This window comes from Podarcis gaigeae (genome assembly GCF_964106915.1).
Source record: "Podarcis gaigeae genome assembly, chromosome: 2".
Lineage (NCBI taxonomy): Eukaryota > Metazoa > Chordata > Lepidosauria > Squamata > Lacertidae > Podarcis > Podarcis gaigeae.
In genome coordinates, this window is record NC_139679.1 from 3632355 (window position 1) to 3650063 (window position 17709).

The 17709-nt window shown below is 44.2% G+C and overlaps 1 protein-coding gene and 1 long non-coding RNA gene across 7 annotated transcripts in view; both read left to right on the forward strand.

The window, feature by feature from the left end:
- LRP1 (LDL receptor related protein 1) overlaps nt 1-17709 on the forward strand; it is a 317737-nt gene that overhangs the window by 111617 nt on the left and 188411 nt on the right. The window lies entirely within an intron of this gene.
- LOC310840125 lies at nt 9808-16335 on the forward strand. The gene is made up of 2 exons (XR_014561824.1): nt 9808-9882; nt 10258-16335. It is a non-coding gene; the product is annotated as an uncharacterized lncRNA (long non-coding RNA).

The window sequence follows — 17709 nt, forward strand, 5'->3', positions numbered from 1 at the left end:
AGCAATGCAAACCAAGACAGTAACAGGTAAATTAATACCCTGCAGTGCAGATGTGCCCTGAAAAAATCACACCAGAAGTCTTACAATAAAGTTTAGAAATTCCAGGTGTTGACTGTCATTGTTTAGCCCTTCTAAACGCTGCACTTTCATAAACACCGTTTTTCATAGTTGCTTTTCTGTTTTAAGCATGCTCAGCAAGTCAGTGTACTGAGACAAACTATGATCCTGACGGGTTTTTTTGCTGGGGGTGCTTAGGTGAATTAGACATGCATACTGTAATGTAATTGATTAACAAATCTTGGTTCTTAAAACCCTTAACAGCTTGTCGCTCACTGAAACTAACCATGGCATGCTCAGGATGTGTGAGTTGTTGTAATATAACCAATTGGTAATGGGCAAGCTTGAGGAGAACATTTATGGTACTGTAAATAAGCCATATTCAAGAGTGCAGAAATGTGGAAGCTCTGGAGTGCTGTGAAAAGGCAGCCTTTCTATATCTAATTAGGCCAAATGGAAGTTCACCTCAGCTCTGCAAGACTGGGTTCTTGTTCAGCTGAAGTGGTACCTGGAGAGCCACTTTGAGTGATTATGTCTCAACAAGGTGAGGTATGAGCAAGCAGTTTGCCTGCTCACACAGCCTCTTTACTTCCCCCCTTCACATGACAGTTTAAACTAGGAGGTCTCTAATTAACCATAGTTTCCAAGTTTTGTCCAAACTGGGAAACCATGGTTACCAGCTTTGGAACATGTTGCGGTATGATTTATCTGAACAAACTTGGCTATCTGTTTAGAGGTTTTGCCAGGTTTAAGTCCTAGTCTGTTCAGTGAAGCTGCAACTTAAGAAAACCCCAGCACCCCTATTTGTTCACAGTTCATGGGATGGGCAAGGCTGTGTCTATACAGAATTTTATTTTTTAAAAAAAGTAGAGCAAACTTGTAGTTCTTATGAATGTGAAGTTTTCTTGGAAGTATGTAGGTAGTGCCTGCTGAAATCTCAGAAGTCAGCATAACTTAACAAAATCAGAATAAATTATGCAAGATGTATGACAAAGTAATTTATGCAGAACAAGATACATTATGCAAATCTAGGTTGCTAAAAATATAGTTCCTTGTCATGGAATTTGAATTGCCAAGATGCGTAATTAATAATAATAATAATAATAATAATAATAAGTGTGGAATACGCGCAGGCTTGCTGGAAACTACCTTGCAAAAATAAAAATCCTCATATGCTCCAATAGGAAATAGGGCCCTCTTTTAAAAGATGGGTCAGCTTATTGAATTCACTTGTTATTTACAAATGAAGGAAGCTGATTAATTTTTAAGGAGTGCCAGAAGACCTATGTAGTATCTCTTTCATTGAGCTCTGCAGAGCTGCAGGATGTGGATTCTTTAAAGGTTGAGCCTCCTAAGGCTGCATAGAGTTGTGGGCTACCTATTATGTGAAATAGTGGGCTTTCTGTGGTGTTTTTGGGAGGTGCAGTGTTTTTAAATAAGGGACGCTTGTTTAAAACCAGGAATGTCTAGCAGCTCTTGGACAAGCACCCTTCTTTGCTTGCACCGCAGCCTCTATTTTTGGAAGCATTACTTCTTCTCTACAGCATTTCAGGCAATGGAATTGTAAAGCAGTGATAACACTTCTGTGGCTGTCAACAGAAACCTGCCAGAGCCTCTTGCCCCAGGGCAGATCTGTTAAAAGAAAGATGTTTATGCCTGGTCTGTTACATTATCCTAGAGTTGCCTGATGCTGGGTGTCTTCCCCATTCTTTTAAAGCATTTGAGGCTTTATAGTGTGTACTGCAAGAATCTGGGCTGCTCTGACCCCTTCATCTGAGGCCTCTTGCTTTGAGGTCTGTACCTCTCTAAATTAAAATTGGGGTTAGCTGCTGGAGTAAACCAAGGCTGCTTTCATGTCCCCTTCAGGATTTTGTTTTGATGGTTCCTAGATTCATACTGCCAACCACTGCATTAGACATTCATTTCCTTCCCCATATATATATATATATATATATATATATATATATATATATATATTTGCTTTCGTAGATTTTCACGGGTACAGGAATGCAGGTTTTGGTGTCCTCGGGTGTCTTCCATCAAGGGCACTACAGATAAAATTAGCAAAATCCTCCATAAACACAATATCAAAACAGCCTTTTGCACCAACCAAAAAATAGCCAATATCCTCAGAAACCCCAAGGATAAAATCCAGTTGGAAAACCAAGGGATCTATGAAATACCCTGCAAAGTCTGCCCAGCCACGTACATTGGACAAACAAACAGACGAATAAATGCACGTATCGCAGAACACAAGAATGCCGTCAAAAAAGAAGAAAAAACTTCCTCTCTTTTCCAACACATGAAAGAAACAGGACACGAAATTAATTTTGCAGATTCCAAATTGCTCTTTAACACGGAACATCACCACAAGAGAATAATCATGGAAGCCATCGAGATAGAGAAACACCCTCACAACATGAACAAGCGTGACGACACATCCCGCTTGCCAGACATCTGGAAATTAGCCCTCCCCACAAAAACTGACACCAGATCCAGAGGCACACAGAACGCCAACACCAATCAACCACACCAGACCCAAACCCAGACCCTCTCCACAGATGAATTACTGACACCATCCAGTAGCCAATCCATGGTGGCACCTCCGGATGCTGCACCCCCCTGCAATCCCTACACAGATCTGGCTGACACAAGCCACAAAACCACAGCTCGCCCCTATACACGAAGCCAAGCCAAAGCACAACTAAGTGCAATACAGCCATCTTCTCAGGAAAACTCTTCACAAAGTTCAAGAGGTCAAGACACAAAGACTTTAGCAACTAATCCACACCTAATGACCCACCTAAGTGGTACTCAGGATATCACTCAAGAAATCACTCAAGGTATCTCTCAAGTAATTAAGGAACAAAAGAAGAAAAGGCACACTAGCCTGGGAACTTCCTCTCTGCCCAGAACATTGGAGGCTAGACACCACACCCCCTCTACAGTATTTATAGGAACTCAAACATTGAGATCCCGCTCTGTTCCAGTAACAAGAAGCCGAAAGCACCAGCCTGAAGATGACGAGTGAGACCTCGTCGAAACGTCGCCTAGACACCCCAACTTTTACACGGGAAGACACCCGAGGACACCAAAACCTGCATATATATATATATATATATATATATATATATATATATATATAAACACCCAGAATGCCCCGTCCAGATAGGAGCACAGCTTTGCCACCAGTTGAAGCTGATGGAAAGCGCTCTGTACAACCAAGGCCCCATGAGCCTCAAATGATAGAAATGGATACAGAAGTACCCAAAGCTGTGTACTTTCCCTTCTTTTTTTTAGAGCAAATGCAACCCCATCCAGAGCAGGCCACATCCCATACATTCTGTCCAGGCAACTGCCCACTAACAGGGCCTCAGTCTTGTCTGGATTAAGCTTCAGTTTCTTGGCTCTCAACCAGTCCATTACTGACACAAGGCATTGGTCTAGCACATCTGCTGCCACACCTAAAGGAGAAGTGGAACTGTGTGTCAACAGCATATTGATGACAATGTACTCCAAAACTCCAGATGTCTGAATGTAACGCTAAACTGAGATCCAGTAAAAATGAACCTCAGCTGTGCCAAAGCCCTCCTCATAACTGTGCAGAAGGAAGAGAGGAGCAAAGGGAGCATGCAAGCCCTGCATTATTATAGAATTATAGAGTTGGAAGGGTCCTGCAATGCAAGAATCACAATGTGTACCCCCTACCCCCAAATCCAATTTGAAACCAGACCAGGCCCTGCTTAGCTTTGCAAGTGTGCTAGCAGTTTTATTGCTGCACCACTAGAAGGGCTATAGGCAAATGTAGTCATATGGGGTGGTAGCCAATGTACTCATTCCATTTGTGCAAGGATTTATGTTTGTGCAACTCCCCCCTCCCCCAGTATCTCCACTAGGGGAACATCCTTTGATCTAGGTTTACAGTGCTCAAAATTGTGATGTTGAGGGAGAAGTTGTTGTCCAAATGGGCTGCCTGAAGAGGTTAGCTACAGCCCAGGCAACAGTTTTATCATGTGGCAGTCTCTTTATTTGATTTATTTATTCGTTTCAGGATTTATGGAATGCATTTGTTGAAAGTTATTAAAAAGCAGGATAAAACTATTTTAAATAAATACATTTCTGCTAACAGATTGTCAAAATGTTGTACAAACCAGAGGGTTTGTCTGAGGCAGCCTGGTAGCAGAAATAACTACTGCCTTTTGGAGAGGTTGAGGTATTTTAAGCAGCTTAGTTTTACAGTCCCCTTAGCTGTTTGGCTTCAACTTTAACACAGAAGGGTAAAGAGCTATTGTTCCTTCAGCATAGTTGTACAAACAGCTCCAAAGCCTATTTCTGAATCCTGTTTCTTAAACATGAATACAGGGTTTAATAAGCTGCATGGTCATAACAACTTGTTTACAGGTTTTATTGGATTTGTCGAGGGAAGGAGGAAAACGATGCTTGGAAGGATATTAATTTCAGATTCTTATGTCTACAGTAAATGTGACAGAATTATGTTAACAAGTTGCAGTAGGTGATGTTGGGCTCAGGCCTGATGTTTGTACTGTAGTTTGTATTTCATCCCTTGTGATTTTAGAAAGAAACTACTGCCCATAGTTTGATCTCTTCCCCTCAGATTGACAATCTTTTCCCTCAAAAACCCTTCAGAATTAGAATATAACATCTTTGTTTCTCTCCTCTCACCACTGCCAGTACATCCCAGTGTATATTGTTATTGCATTTTATTATGTGAGATACATGAGGGGGAGAGAGAGAGATTGATTGATTTGTCTAGGTCCTAGGCCATCTGCTGATCTTCACTGCTAAGGTAGGGATTTGAACTGGGCTCTTGTATCCCCAAAATGAGGCCTGCAAAGCAGTTGCACCCAATTCAACGTTGATTGTGCTAGCAACTCTACTACTGCTAAGCATCTGTGAGAGACGAACTGTAAAGGAAGCACTTCAGTCAGGGTTATGTGCCAAGTAAGAATTTTATGAGATAAAGTGTTATTTGCATCAGTATGCTTAATTCATGCTGATTACAAGGCTTTTGGCATTAGCAGTCTAGGATTTATGAGCAGGGATGAGTAATTTGTGTATTCTTTGCTGCTGCTTTTCAGTAAAGTTCAAAACATCATTGAGAGGAAAATTAAAGCAAGGAGCAGGGAGGAGTGCATAGCCTGCTCTGGAAATGTGTGCTCATATAGACATTAGCGAAAAGGAGGGCTGGCACTATGCATTTTTCAAAATGCCTCTCCCCCCTGCAGAGGGGACTCTTTCTTTTGCAGAAAGCAGAAAAGAGATCTCTGATATACTCTTGTGTGACTTGGTTGTAGAAACATGAACAGCTTTGTAGTGGAAGAATGGGGAATGTACCTAAAGATGGTATGAACGATGCAGAGGCAAAGTATTCACTTCACAATAACTGTAGCAGGAGTGCCTGTGTGAACAATGCCCTCAGACATATTAACATGTCCATAAATGAAGGCCAAGAAAATTACTGCTGCAAATTATGCAAGCTTGAACCTCTTCCAGCAGGAATATGGGAAGCAAAGGAGGAGTGGCTTCTCTCAACCACTTACCAGCTCTTCTCAACCAGTGTTCTAACAACAGCTGTCATTTAGAGAAGGGTGTGTGTGTGATGAATTTGTGATGAGCCAAATCAACGGTATTCCTTGGTGTGTGTCTTTCCAACAAGGGTTAGACTCCTGGACCCTGTCAGCATTTTCTGGGTACTCTCCCTGCCCAACAAGGGAAAGGACATATTGACTCTCCTCTCCCTCCCTCTCCTCCTCCACCTCCTCCTCTTCCTCCTCCTCCTCCTCCTCCTCCTTCTTCTATTTTACCCCCTTGATTCAGGTGACCTGACTCTTCCTAAGCTATAGACAAAGCCTGGCACCATGAGTGTATTTACCACAGTTGTTCTGCTCCTCCCTAGAAAATGCAGTGTTTGTTCATAGAATAATAAAATGATAGAATTGTAGAACTGTAGAGTTGGAAGGTACCCCAAGGTACCCAACAAGTCCAACCCTCTGCAATGCAGCAATCTTAACTAAACCTTCTGTGACAAATAACCATCTAATCTCCACTTAAAAACCTCCACTGAAGGAGAGCCCACCACCTCCTGAAGGGACACATGGATGGCCAGTAGTACATGTGAAAAAGATCTAAGGTCTTCATAGACCACAAGCTTAACATGTGTCAACAGTGTGATACCTCAGCCAAAAAAAGCTAATGCTATTCTAGGCTGCATCATCAGAAGTATAGTGTCCCGATCAAAGGAAGTAATAGTCCTGCTCTATTCTTCCATAGTCAGACCATACCTGGAGCACTATGTCCAGTTCTGGGCACCACAATTTAAGGATATTGACAAGCTGGAACGTGTACCGAAGAGGACCACCAAGATGCTCAAGGGTGCGGAAACCAAGCTTTTATGAGGAACAGTTGAGGGAGTTGGGTATGTTTAGCCTGGATAAGAGGAGATTGAGAGGAGATATGATAGTCATCTTCAAATATCTGTCACATGGAAGATGGAGCAAGCTTGTTTTCTCCTTCTCAGGAGAGTAGGACTCAAACCAATGGCTTTAAGTTACAAGAAAGGAGATTCCAACTAAACATCATGATGAACTTTCTGACAGTAAGAGCTGTTCAACACTGGAATGGACTCCCTCAGTAGATTGTGGACTATAGATTTTGTAGTGTTTTGTAGCAGGGATGCCTCCCTTGGAGGTTTGTAAGCAGAGGTTAGATGGTCATCTGTCATGAATGCTCTAGTTGAGATTCCTGTGTTGCAGCCAGTTGGACTAGATGACCCTCAGGGTACCTTCCAACTCTAAAATTCTATGATTCAGTCTTCCTTTTATGCTCGATGTCATGGATCTCTTCACAAATGTACACATCCTTTACGTACAGTACTAGTCCTTCTCCCTTCTTCTTTGGTCTGTTTCTTTTGAATAGGATATACTTCTCAGTTTCTACATTGCAGTCATGAGTCTCATCCCACCAAGTTTTAAGTAACACCAATTAGGTGCCATGAACTGGTTGGTAGTCCATGAGGCATGAAGCAGGAGGAGCAAAGACAGACATGCCAGCACAGTCTCAGATTGCTCGGGAAAGACTCAGAGAGGAGGAGACTTAGGCAGCTGTGGGAAGGTAGGGACCTTCAGTCTCTGCAACTACCTCACTGGGCAAGACCTACTGAAGAAGAGTTGCTGTGCTCATTAGGCCTGGTACTCTTGTGCAGATCCTGTTTTTTTAAGAATGAGTTAATTACTCTGCGTAATTTACTGCTGAGGGCACAAGGAGAAGGGGGTGACAGAGGACGAGATGGTTGGATAGTGTTCTTGAAGCTACCAGCATGAGTTTGACTAAACTGCGGGAGGCAGTGGAAGACAGAAGTGCCTGGCGTGCTCTGGTCCATGGAGTCACAAAGAGTCGGACACAATGCCACTCCCGACATCCGGAGGGGGGGTGTTGCAGGCTCACGCCCCATTCACACCCTCGTGGGACTGGCTGCAGCCCCGCGGGACCAAGGGAATCCCGGGATCATTAGTATTCATTATTCACCGCGCCAGCCAATCGGCTGGCGGCGGGGGCGGGACTTGTAAGGGGCATTTAAGGTCGGGGCAGCCCATACTCGCCCCTTTCTTTTCCTTTCAGCAGCTGCGGTTTGCCTCCCTCCCGCCCTTTAGGTTCTCATCTGGACTTTGCTATGGGCAAGGGGCCTGGTAGGAGTTTTTCCATTTGGCTAATTGGCTGTATTTTGGAAGCCACTTGGTTTTTTCGCCTACCTCGTAGCAAAACGTCACAACACCTTGGTTTTGGCGGTTAGGCATTGGCAGGGGTATTATTATGCTAACCCTAACCCTCCCCCAAATGCTGAAGGGTAGTTCGTTAAAGGACTCCGGGGGGCGTCGCCTCGTCCGAAACCTATGGAGGCTAGGGCCTAAAGCACGCTCCCGAGCGGTAACTCCTTGGGGAGCACCCTGTTGGTGCTTAACCCTTCCCAGTTATACCGGTTAGTCTGATAGGGCCAATGCCTAAAGCCAATACCGCTCTTACCTGTAATCAATAAAGTTGTGGCCATTTTCACCCATTAACCTAAATTTGGTGTCCCGTGTCTTTATTTATTCCATTCTGTGAGAGGGGGCAGGAATAGCCACACAACTAAACGACTAAACAACAACAGGGGGTTGGACTCGATGGCCCTTGTGGTCTCTTCCAACTCTATGATTCTATGAACAATTTACTGCTGGCTTGCTCCTGACTTTAGGTCATATTTGCCATCCCGTATTAAGAGCTCAAATTTGTATTGCTTTTCCCCATATTCTGTGCATTAGTATAGAGACAATGGAAACCACAACTTTTTCCCTTCAGCTGCTTTCTTCTTGTAGTTTCCTGCCCTTTAGCAGGAAGTACCACATCAGTTTCCTATGCATCAATGAAACTATTATGCCTAGTACCAGATGTTCTCCTGCCGTTTATAATATTGTCTCTCTCCCCCTCAGGATTTAGTTTAAAGTTCTGCTGATCAGGTTTACAAGACTTTTAGCAAACACATTATTGTCAGTTGCTGTGTGGTGCAACCCGTCTCTTGACAGAAGTCCTTCCTCAAGGAAGTGGAGACAATGGTCCAAGAAACCAAACCATTTCTGATGACACTACCTGTGTAATTTACTTCTGTTATTTTCATCTCTCTTCCTGTGTCATGACCTTCATCAGAAAGGAGTAATGAAAAAGCCCAAGGTTCTCCAGCTTCCTACCCTGAGTCTCATAGTCCCTTGCTAGGTTCTCAGTAACATGGGAAACCGACAAGCCAAGCATTTGGGGGGGGGGTAGGTGTGGTGGCATCCCCTCACGTTTTCATATATACAGTTGTCCTTGCTAATAGGCAAATAGTTTGGTTAGATGCCTGGACGTATGAAAGAGAAACTAGCTAAAGCTCCATTCTCTGACCAAAGAGAGCCCTAACGCCAGTCAAATTGGCATAATCCTGCCTTTCTTCTATCAGTTCTCCAGTTTCCTAGGTTGCCACAGTTCCTGCTTCTCCTTTATTCCTCCACTCATGGCAGTGTTCAGGCAAAGTCAGCTGCATCTTTTTTTGTTTGTTTGTCTAAGTGTCAGTTCTGGGAAGCTAAACTGGAACAGAACAGTGTAGTTTTCAACCTCCTTTATCCCAGGAAACCGCTTCCTCTTACTGCACATAAACATGCTGTTGTTTTCCAGATGGATTCATTGTCACAGTGAATGCGGTCACCTCATTTCTGAAGGGCAGCCATATTGGCAAAGGCCTACCTTTGCACTCATTCCTATGACCCGAGCGTGAGGCTGGAGGCTGCCAGAGATTGTGAAATGACATCCCTCTTGTTTGGTGTTGAATAAAGCTTTTGGGCTGAGGGAAAGGGAAAGATATGGGATGTTCCAAGGGGTCAGCCACAGTTTATTCACCAGTAGAAAGTCTGAGGAATTTTGTGATCTCAAAGCAGCAGTTTTTGTGGATTTAGATTGTAAGGAGTGTGGTGTGGAATTTCCTCAAAATCCCTAGGGATCTTCTTGTGACAGGAGTTTCAGCGCCTGGGCCTGTGTTTTCTGAGGGCTTGTTATTCCATGTCTCCCAGCTTTGCTTTTTCATGCCAGGGAGTGGGTAGGGGGGACCTATCCTTTTGTCTCGTCATTTGTACAATGTAAATCTTAAGTACATTACAAATTGGCCCATGCTTGGTGCTGAGTTTGAACTAGAAGTAAAATCTAAAAAATATATATAACCCCCCCCCCCCTACTCTTGCTAGGCCTTGCCACAGGTGGGCTCTGCTGCTTTTCATGAACTCTGTTTAGTCACACATACAGGTGTGGTCTGGGACATGGGTGGCGCTGTGAGTACAACCTCAGTGCCTAGGGCTTGCCGATCATATGGTCGGCAGTTCGAATCCCCGTGGCGGGGTGAGCTCCTGTCGTTCGGTCCCAGCTCCTGCCCACCTAGCAGTTCGAAAGCACCCTTAAGTGCAAGTAGATAAATAGGTACCGCTTTATAGCGGGAAGGTAAACGGCGTTTCCGTGTGCTGTGCTGGTGCTGGCTCGCCAGAGCAGCTTTGTCATGCTGGCCACGTGACCCGGAAGTGTCTCCAGACAGCGCTGGCCCCCGGCCTCTTAAGTGAGATGGGCGCACAACCCTAGAGTCGGACACGACTGGCCCGTACAGGCAGTGGTACCTTACCTTTACAGGTGTGGTCATGCAGAACCTCATTTGGGGAACCTCTCAAGCTATATTAGAATGGGCACCCCACCTCCATTCTCCATATGCACACAGAAAGGGCATGGCTCTCACCTTTTGACCTCTCCTTTTCATTTCTAAGGTAGGTCTGGGGAACCTGTGGCACACCAGAGGTGTTACTGCACTCCAACTTCCATTAGTCCTAGCCAGCATGACCAATAGTAAGGAATGGTGGAAGTTGTAGTCCAAGAACACCTGCAGGGCCACCCCATCTCTGTTCTCTGTCTAGTGAGTACTTCCTCCATGGTAATTACTACACAAACTCTCTCTTTAATTTCATCTCCATTCTCTTTTTTTCTCTTCTGCTGTTAACATCCACTTTCTTTCTGTGTGTGTTCTCTTCTCTCAGTCGCCCCTTGAGAGTGGTTCTCCCAAGCTTTTGATGCTTAAGACTCAGCTGGCAGGCTTTTTCCATGGATGCCTGCCCTATGGCAGCAAGCTCCACAAAATGATAGTTACAAATTAATAGTAAATAAACAGTTCAAAGCTGGAGTTATCTCTTTACTAGTGAAACATGATGTTTACAAACTTGGCTAAGTTTCAGGTCTAATGGGCATAGCAGCTCATGCTCTGCAGGTCTTACTCGGTAAACCCAGTTGCCGAGACTAAAAGTCGCTGCCTTCCCACAGTCGATGATATCACCTCTTCTCCAGGGCTTCTTCCAAGCAATAGGAGACTGTTGCTGCTCTGCCTGTTTCAGCCCTCTCCTGGTTCTGGGAGATGGAGGGAGGGGAGCTTGTCACAGCTGGAGGGGGAGGCACCTGTGACTCTTCAGCAGCCTGACTCCTTTCTGCCTCTTGGCCTCCCTCCTCTTCAGCTTCTGCCTCATGATTCTGGATTTCTCTCTGCCACAGATTTTCCAGTGCTCTAAGCCCTGCTACTCCTTCAGCTTCCGACACCACCGTTTCTCAGTTTCCCCCCTCTTCTCCCTGTGACCACTCATCATTGTCCCACCACCACTCCCCAGGCTCTGAGCCTTCTTCCCTTGGTGGTTCCCCAACTGGTTCCTCCCGCCATCCAACCAGTCCATTACTCTGTGTGTGAGAGACAGACAGACAGACAGACAGACAGACAGACAGACAGACAGACAGAGAATCTCACAGAGTGGATAGTTGCTATCCCTGTTAAGCTTTTAATAGGCAGCCATGGAATGATTGAGCCTTATGGTTAAGGTCAGTCTTGTGGGAGAAGGCTTTTTGGGTGGCTGAGGAAGTCCAGCATCAGATCATTGAGAAAGCACTGAAATTAAAGTCACATCCATCTTTGAATCTACTGATTGCTGAGTCTCTGGCTCCCCTTGAGCCATCATTTGGAGAAGGGGGTTCTTATATGGAGACCCATGCTATACTTGTAGATCCCTATTCGGGGGTGGGGGGACATGACCACCACTCACTCTCCAGGCTGCTAGCCCAGTTGGCCTTCCCTACAGTGGGATTGCTGTTTCCTCAGCGTTGAAGGTGAAAAAAAGACTTGGGTTGAAATACCCAGCATTTTCAGATTCTCCAAGCCTGAAAAGAAAGACAGAGAAAAAGAAAGAAAAGCAATAGGTTAGGAAAAGGCCACACTGGTACTAGAAGGTGCTCTACCTCAGTTAGTTTTGAAGGAATTTGTCTCCATGGGTTTGGTACAAATGACCAGAGGGGCTCAGCCACAGCTGCTGACACGTGTGTTGGAGGAGCTCCTTTTGGCCTTACCTTTGGCCATTTCCTTGGCTAGGTGTGCTTTATTTTACCATGCTCTATATTGTCTGTTGTGGTCTGTTTGGCATTGTCATGTCATTAGTATCATTCAATAAACAGTTTTAAGTGCTGCTGCAACCGTGGATGGGGTAGTACTCAGACTCCAGGGACAGCCAGTTTGTCTCGTGGTCCATGGTGTTCTCCAGGATATGTCCAGAGGCCAAGAGCAGATTTTATTGCACAAACTAGCCTTCACAGGAAAGTCAGGTTCTGTTACATGGGTAGCCAACATGGTGGCCTTCAGCCGTTTAGAACTACGATTCCCATCAGCCCCAGACAGCATGGCCAGTGGTCAGGAGTAATGGGAATTGTAAGCGGCAACATCTGGAAGGCACTATGTTGGCTTCTGTGATAACACAAGGGCTTCACAGTAATGTGACACATATGCTCAGCACATCTTTAAAACAACAGATGCAACAGCCGAGAGAGATATTGTGCAGAATATCTCCAACTCCCTTACGATTTTTGAAAACACTTCTCTTTCTCCTTACAAGTTCAAGCTATCAGCAAGCATTTTACCATACTTAGATTAGAATTTGGCAGGGTTGCCTGGGCCCAGATAGAATTGCCCCAGGAAGTAGATTGGGGTTTTATTCAAAAGTAATTTGAGATATGGCATCTGGACAGCTGTTCAGAGGAAAAGGAAAAAATCCCCCTGGGCTACTGCAGGGGCTGAAGCTGCATTGGGTTCTGACAAGGGCCCAAAACATTCCACACAGCAAGGACTGCCAGTTACTAGGCAGAATTATATTTTTTCAGGAGATGGAAAGCATATATTCCCTACTACTGAGGGAGTAGAAGCATAAATATCCATAACTACTCATAATAATTATAGTACATGGACTGATGTGTCATATTTACAATGCTTGACCTCAAGTCAGGTATTTTCCCACATAGTTTAAAATTGACACAGGGTGTTTGATAATATGGTAATCGATTAATCCTTAAGAGAATTTTAAGCGTAGACATTTGCGTTAAATTTCTGTTTCGTTGTAAAACTGGGTTGTTATTTTTTAAGAGACAATGGTGTTGTTTTTAAGTCCAATTTAAATGTGAAAATAATTCAATTTTTCATCTTTAAATACTTTAAAATAATTGGCATTTATCCTCCTTGCTCACCACTGTAGCTTCTGACATTATCATCTAATTGACCAATCCAACATATCTATATAATCACTATGGATGTAAGATCTGGTGCCATACCATGCAGAATAACAGGAATTAAAAAACCAAGCAAAGCAACTTAAACCCAAAGTGAGCACCATTCTCTGGTATTAATGACTCTTTGAGGAGCAGAATCCTTCCCACCCTCCACAAAGCATCCTCAGAATGTACAAAACAGAGGTATAAATGACAACCTGATGAGTCATTCAAAGACCAAAGATCAAAGCCAGCAACATGTCTGCATGCTTATGACTCCTTGCAAAGAAGAGTTGCTTTTATTAATAGAAAGTCACATCATAGAGTGTTTGATATGTACAATGTGCAAATCTGGGCAAGTTCTTTACAAGCACACAGTAGAGTTATCAGGAGCATATCATTGTCTTAATATAAAACTGATCCATGCTTTCCTGTATAAGAAGATCGCAAGACTAACCTTTGTCTTTGTGATAAGGAGATGGAGGGAGAGAAAGGCAATATTGGCAGACTTCAGGGTTCTGCGGAAGAAACCATGAGGATGCAATAAATCTATGAAGGGTAAAAGGAGCTTGGTTTATACTAACAGTTAAGGCATATAGCCTACCTTTGCTATCCATGTTGTCCTACACCCTATAGTTGTGCATCTCTTATTCCTGTCCAAGTGCAGAACCTGACATTTGTCCCTAATAAAATTCATTTTGTTAGTTTGGCCCAGTTTCCAATCCGTTAAGATTTTGCCTGAAGCTGCGACCTCTTGCTCTTATGTAACCATCAGAACCAAGAGGAGGGGTTTATACCTTGGAAAACCAGGAATTGGGTGGAGCAGAATGACTGCCAGTCTTTGTAACTTGTCCAGAGCGGACCAGTTAGTGGGCACGAGTAACTTAGGCCCACTGACTTTAACAGGTCCACTCTGAGCAGAGCTTAGATATGACCAAAGAGCCTCAGAGCACCTTAAAACAATTTATTATGGCAGCAGCTTTGGCTGGATTACTATTCGCTTCACTGGCAGTCTTATTTGTACACACCTGCCAATTCAGGGAAAATGTTGGGTGACAGAGGCTGTGAACCATGGGAGAAAAGGCCACTGTAAACAACCTCTGCCCACGAAGAGCATCCAATTGAAGGCAGACTAAGGAAACTAATGGATGGGGAAGAGAGGAAATGATGCACTGCTGCAAAGAGGGGGTGGGGGTGAGCATTTTGTGTCCTGTCCCTCCGCTGCCACTCACCAGACATCTGACACAGCCATGAAGTCGCCCTGCTGCAGCCCTCCCCCCTCATGTCTCCCATCCACAGGCTAGTGACCATGCTGGGTGCTTGGGCTGGGGGAACAGGGAGGCCCCCATCCCCACTAAGCCGCCCCACCGCCTCCACTTCCTCCTCCTCCTAATGATCCCCTCAGGTCACGGCCTAGCTTCCCCTGCCCCTGCCCTCTCTCCCTAGTTGTTTCCTCCAGTGCCACGGGCATCCCTGTTGCCTCCTACTAGAGCGGTCAGAGTGAGGAGGAACAAGGGGCTCCTCGGTGGCCTGTGAGTAGGCCTCAGCGTCACCCACAGTGGCCTCTGCTCATGGGGAGGAGCAATGGCTCGGCCGTGTCAGGGTTGGGTGGGTGTGGGAAGAGGAGGGGGGTCATTGGTTTGGGAGTTTGTTCGTGTTGGTGCTTAGCTCCAGGAGTTGTTTTTTGAGGGCTCCAAATTTGAGAATATGTGGCAATGAGATGATGGTAGGAAGCAGTGCCTTTTTTCCTAGAAAAATAGTTGCTGGTACCGTGTACCGGCACGTACTGCCAGGAAAAAAAGCACTGCCCAGAAGCGTGCAAAGCTGTCAATGAATTACCTTGGCAACTGCAACCGGCTGCACTTTGGGATCCTCCTCTTGGAGCGGCAACATGGTGGATCCCCAAGGGATGCTGCTTATTGGTATGCAACAAAAATGCATAACTATTCCATGCAAAGGGAGGGGATCAGAATGTGTCCTGGCAATAGCCTAGTTGGTGCCCTGATGTCCATAAGCAATGTCTGCAAAAAATTGTCTGAACTCTGTATGCTTAGCAAAGAAACTTTCCTTAAGGCTGTTTGCTCAGAGCTTATTAAAAAAAACAAAACTCTGCCATTGCCAGTGAGGATAAGGCAAAGTAATTCTCCTCAATGCCCTGGGTTTAATCACTGTTGTTTATGAAGTGTAATTCCATTAGTGTCAAATGAATGGTCGGTTGGGTCCTCCATTGTGCTGGCTGGATTCCAAAATGCTGCAGATGGGTGCAGTTCAGTTGATTAGAGTGTGGTGCTGATAACGCCAAGGTTGCTGGTTCGATCCTCATATGGGACAACTGCATATTCCTGCATTGCTGGGAGTTGGACATGAATGGGGCCAAAGGGGATCTGCTGTTCTTTAGATGTATGAAATGCTAGACTTGGAGCAGGCCCATTGCAATTAATGAATGTGATTAAGTTAGTCTCATTAATTTCAACAAGGGTACTCTGAATAGGTCTGGTGGTGGATACAACCTTTGTTTATTTTGTGCATTGGAGTTTTTTGTTTCAAAAACACGCAGTAGCACTAAAATTGATTTGGGGTTAGAGCTTACAAAGTCCTCCCCCCATTTTATCCTTACAATTAAAGCAGATGGGCTAAAGTTACCTGAAAGTAAATTTAAGATGAGCATTAGGAGAAACATACTAATCATGGTAAGAGCAGTTTGGCAATGGAGCCTTCAATGGGAATGGTGTAACTCTGGAGGATTAGAGACTACATCTCCTGCCCTCTCTCCTTCTACTTTGTTATTTTATGCTTAAAAAAAGCATGTGATGTCCATGAATCATTTTGTCTTCCTCATTTTGTCTTCCTCAATTTTTCTGCTGTGGTTGTGACTTCTAGAACTTCAACACGCCCACCTACCCCTTTTTAAAACTGAAAGTTGAGATCATAACAGTTTTACAGCATTATTTTTTTTAAAAAGGAGGATAGGTTTATGAGACAACTTGAAAACTTTGCATCTTATGTCACATTGCTTTGGCAGTGTGTCTTCAATTACTATGACATCACAACTGAACATTTTCTTCTTTATGGAATCTCTGTCTATGCATGCACAGGTGCCAGTTATGTAATGGCTATTGGAAATTTAATCTAAAAGTAAATAAATAAAAATTATGCTAAACTGAGAGCATTTGTTTGGCATTAGTAGAAACAAGACGTTTGAAAGGAATGCAGCAGTCTGTTTCCTGCTAGTGAAACAAGGACCAGCAGGGGTTGGCCACAGTGAGAACAGGATGTTGGGCTAGTTGGGCCATTGGCCTGATCCAGTACACCCTCGTTACATTCTTATGTTCTTGAAAAAAAATACTTATGTAATTAATTAGTTGCTTTCCATAATAAGTCTCAAAGCTGCTTTCAAAAATAAAATATCAGAGTACAGTTTAGGTAAAGCTAAAGGACCCCTGGATTGTTAAGTCCAGTTGAATTCAACTATGGGGTGTGGTGCTCATCTCGCTTCAGGCCAAGGGAGCTGGCGTTTGTCCACAGACAGCTTTCCGGGTCATGTGACTAGCATGACTAAACCATTTCTGGTGCAACACTGGGACGGAAGCCAGAGTGCATGGAAACATTGTTTACCTTCCCGCTGAAGTGGTATCTATTTATTTACTTGCACTGGTGTGCTTTTGAACTGCTAGGTTGGCAGAAGCTGGGACAGAGCAATGGGGCAGTTAAGTCCAGTCGAATTTGACTATGGGCACAATATAACAATTGTACACAGTACAGTACAAAAATTCCAACACAAAAAATATTTCAAACCAGATCAAAGCAGTAAAGGTGACCAGACAATACCCTCTCTTCCCAGCTGAAGATAAACTTGACCACCAAAGAATTACCCAAGAAAAGTATCATCAACTGTTGCAGATATGAATAGTCTAATGTCTGGAAGAAGAGAAATGCCTTTGCCTGGCACTGAAAATATGTCAATGTTGGCATTGGGCACGTCTCCCTGGAGAGAGTATTCCATAAATTGGTAGCCACTACTGGAAAAAAACCTGTTCTTTTGTCTCTAGCCTCTGGTCTGCTGCACTGAGAAGGGCTTATGATGATGTTATCAGGGTGCAGGCAGGCTCATAGGGGAAATGTCATTCTGTAAGGTATTGGGGTACCAAGCTATTTAAAGCTTTATAGGATAAAACCAGTGCTTTGAATTGGCCCAGAAGTGAATTGGCTTAACATAACACTCAATATATGAAATAAAATACAAAGTAAAACAGTAGTACATCATGTTCAGTAGTGCAACTAAACATGGACAGATCACACTGGAGGTGCTATTTCCTTGTTTCCTGGCATCAGATTTTCAGGAATATCCTAGCTATCCTGCTGTATTCTGGGGCAATCTTGGCTTGTACCTACTGGAGGAATAAATAGTATTCACACTGCTGGAGAAACTTTCTCTTGATTGAATCTTGAAACTTGAATTGTCATGGTTTATTGGAGAAATGAAGGGAAGCCTCCATTATGGAGGGCTCATCATTGGCCTCAGTT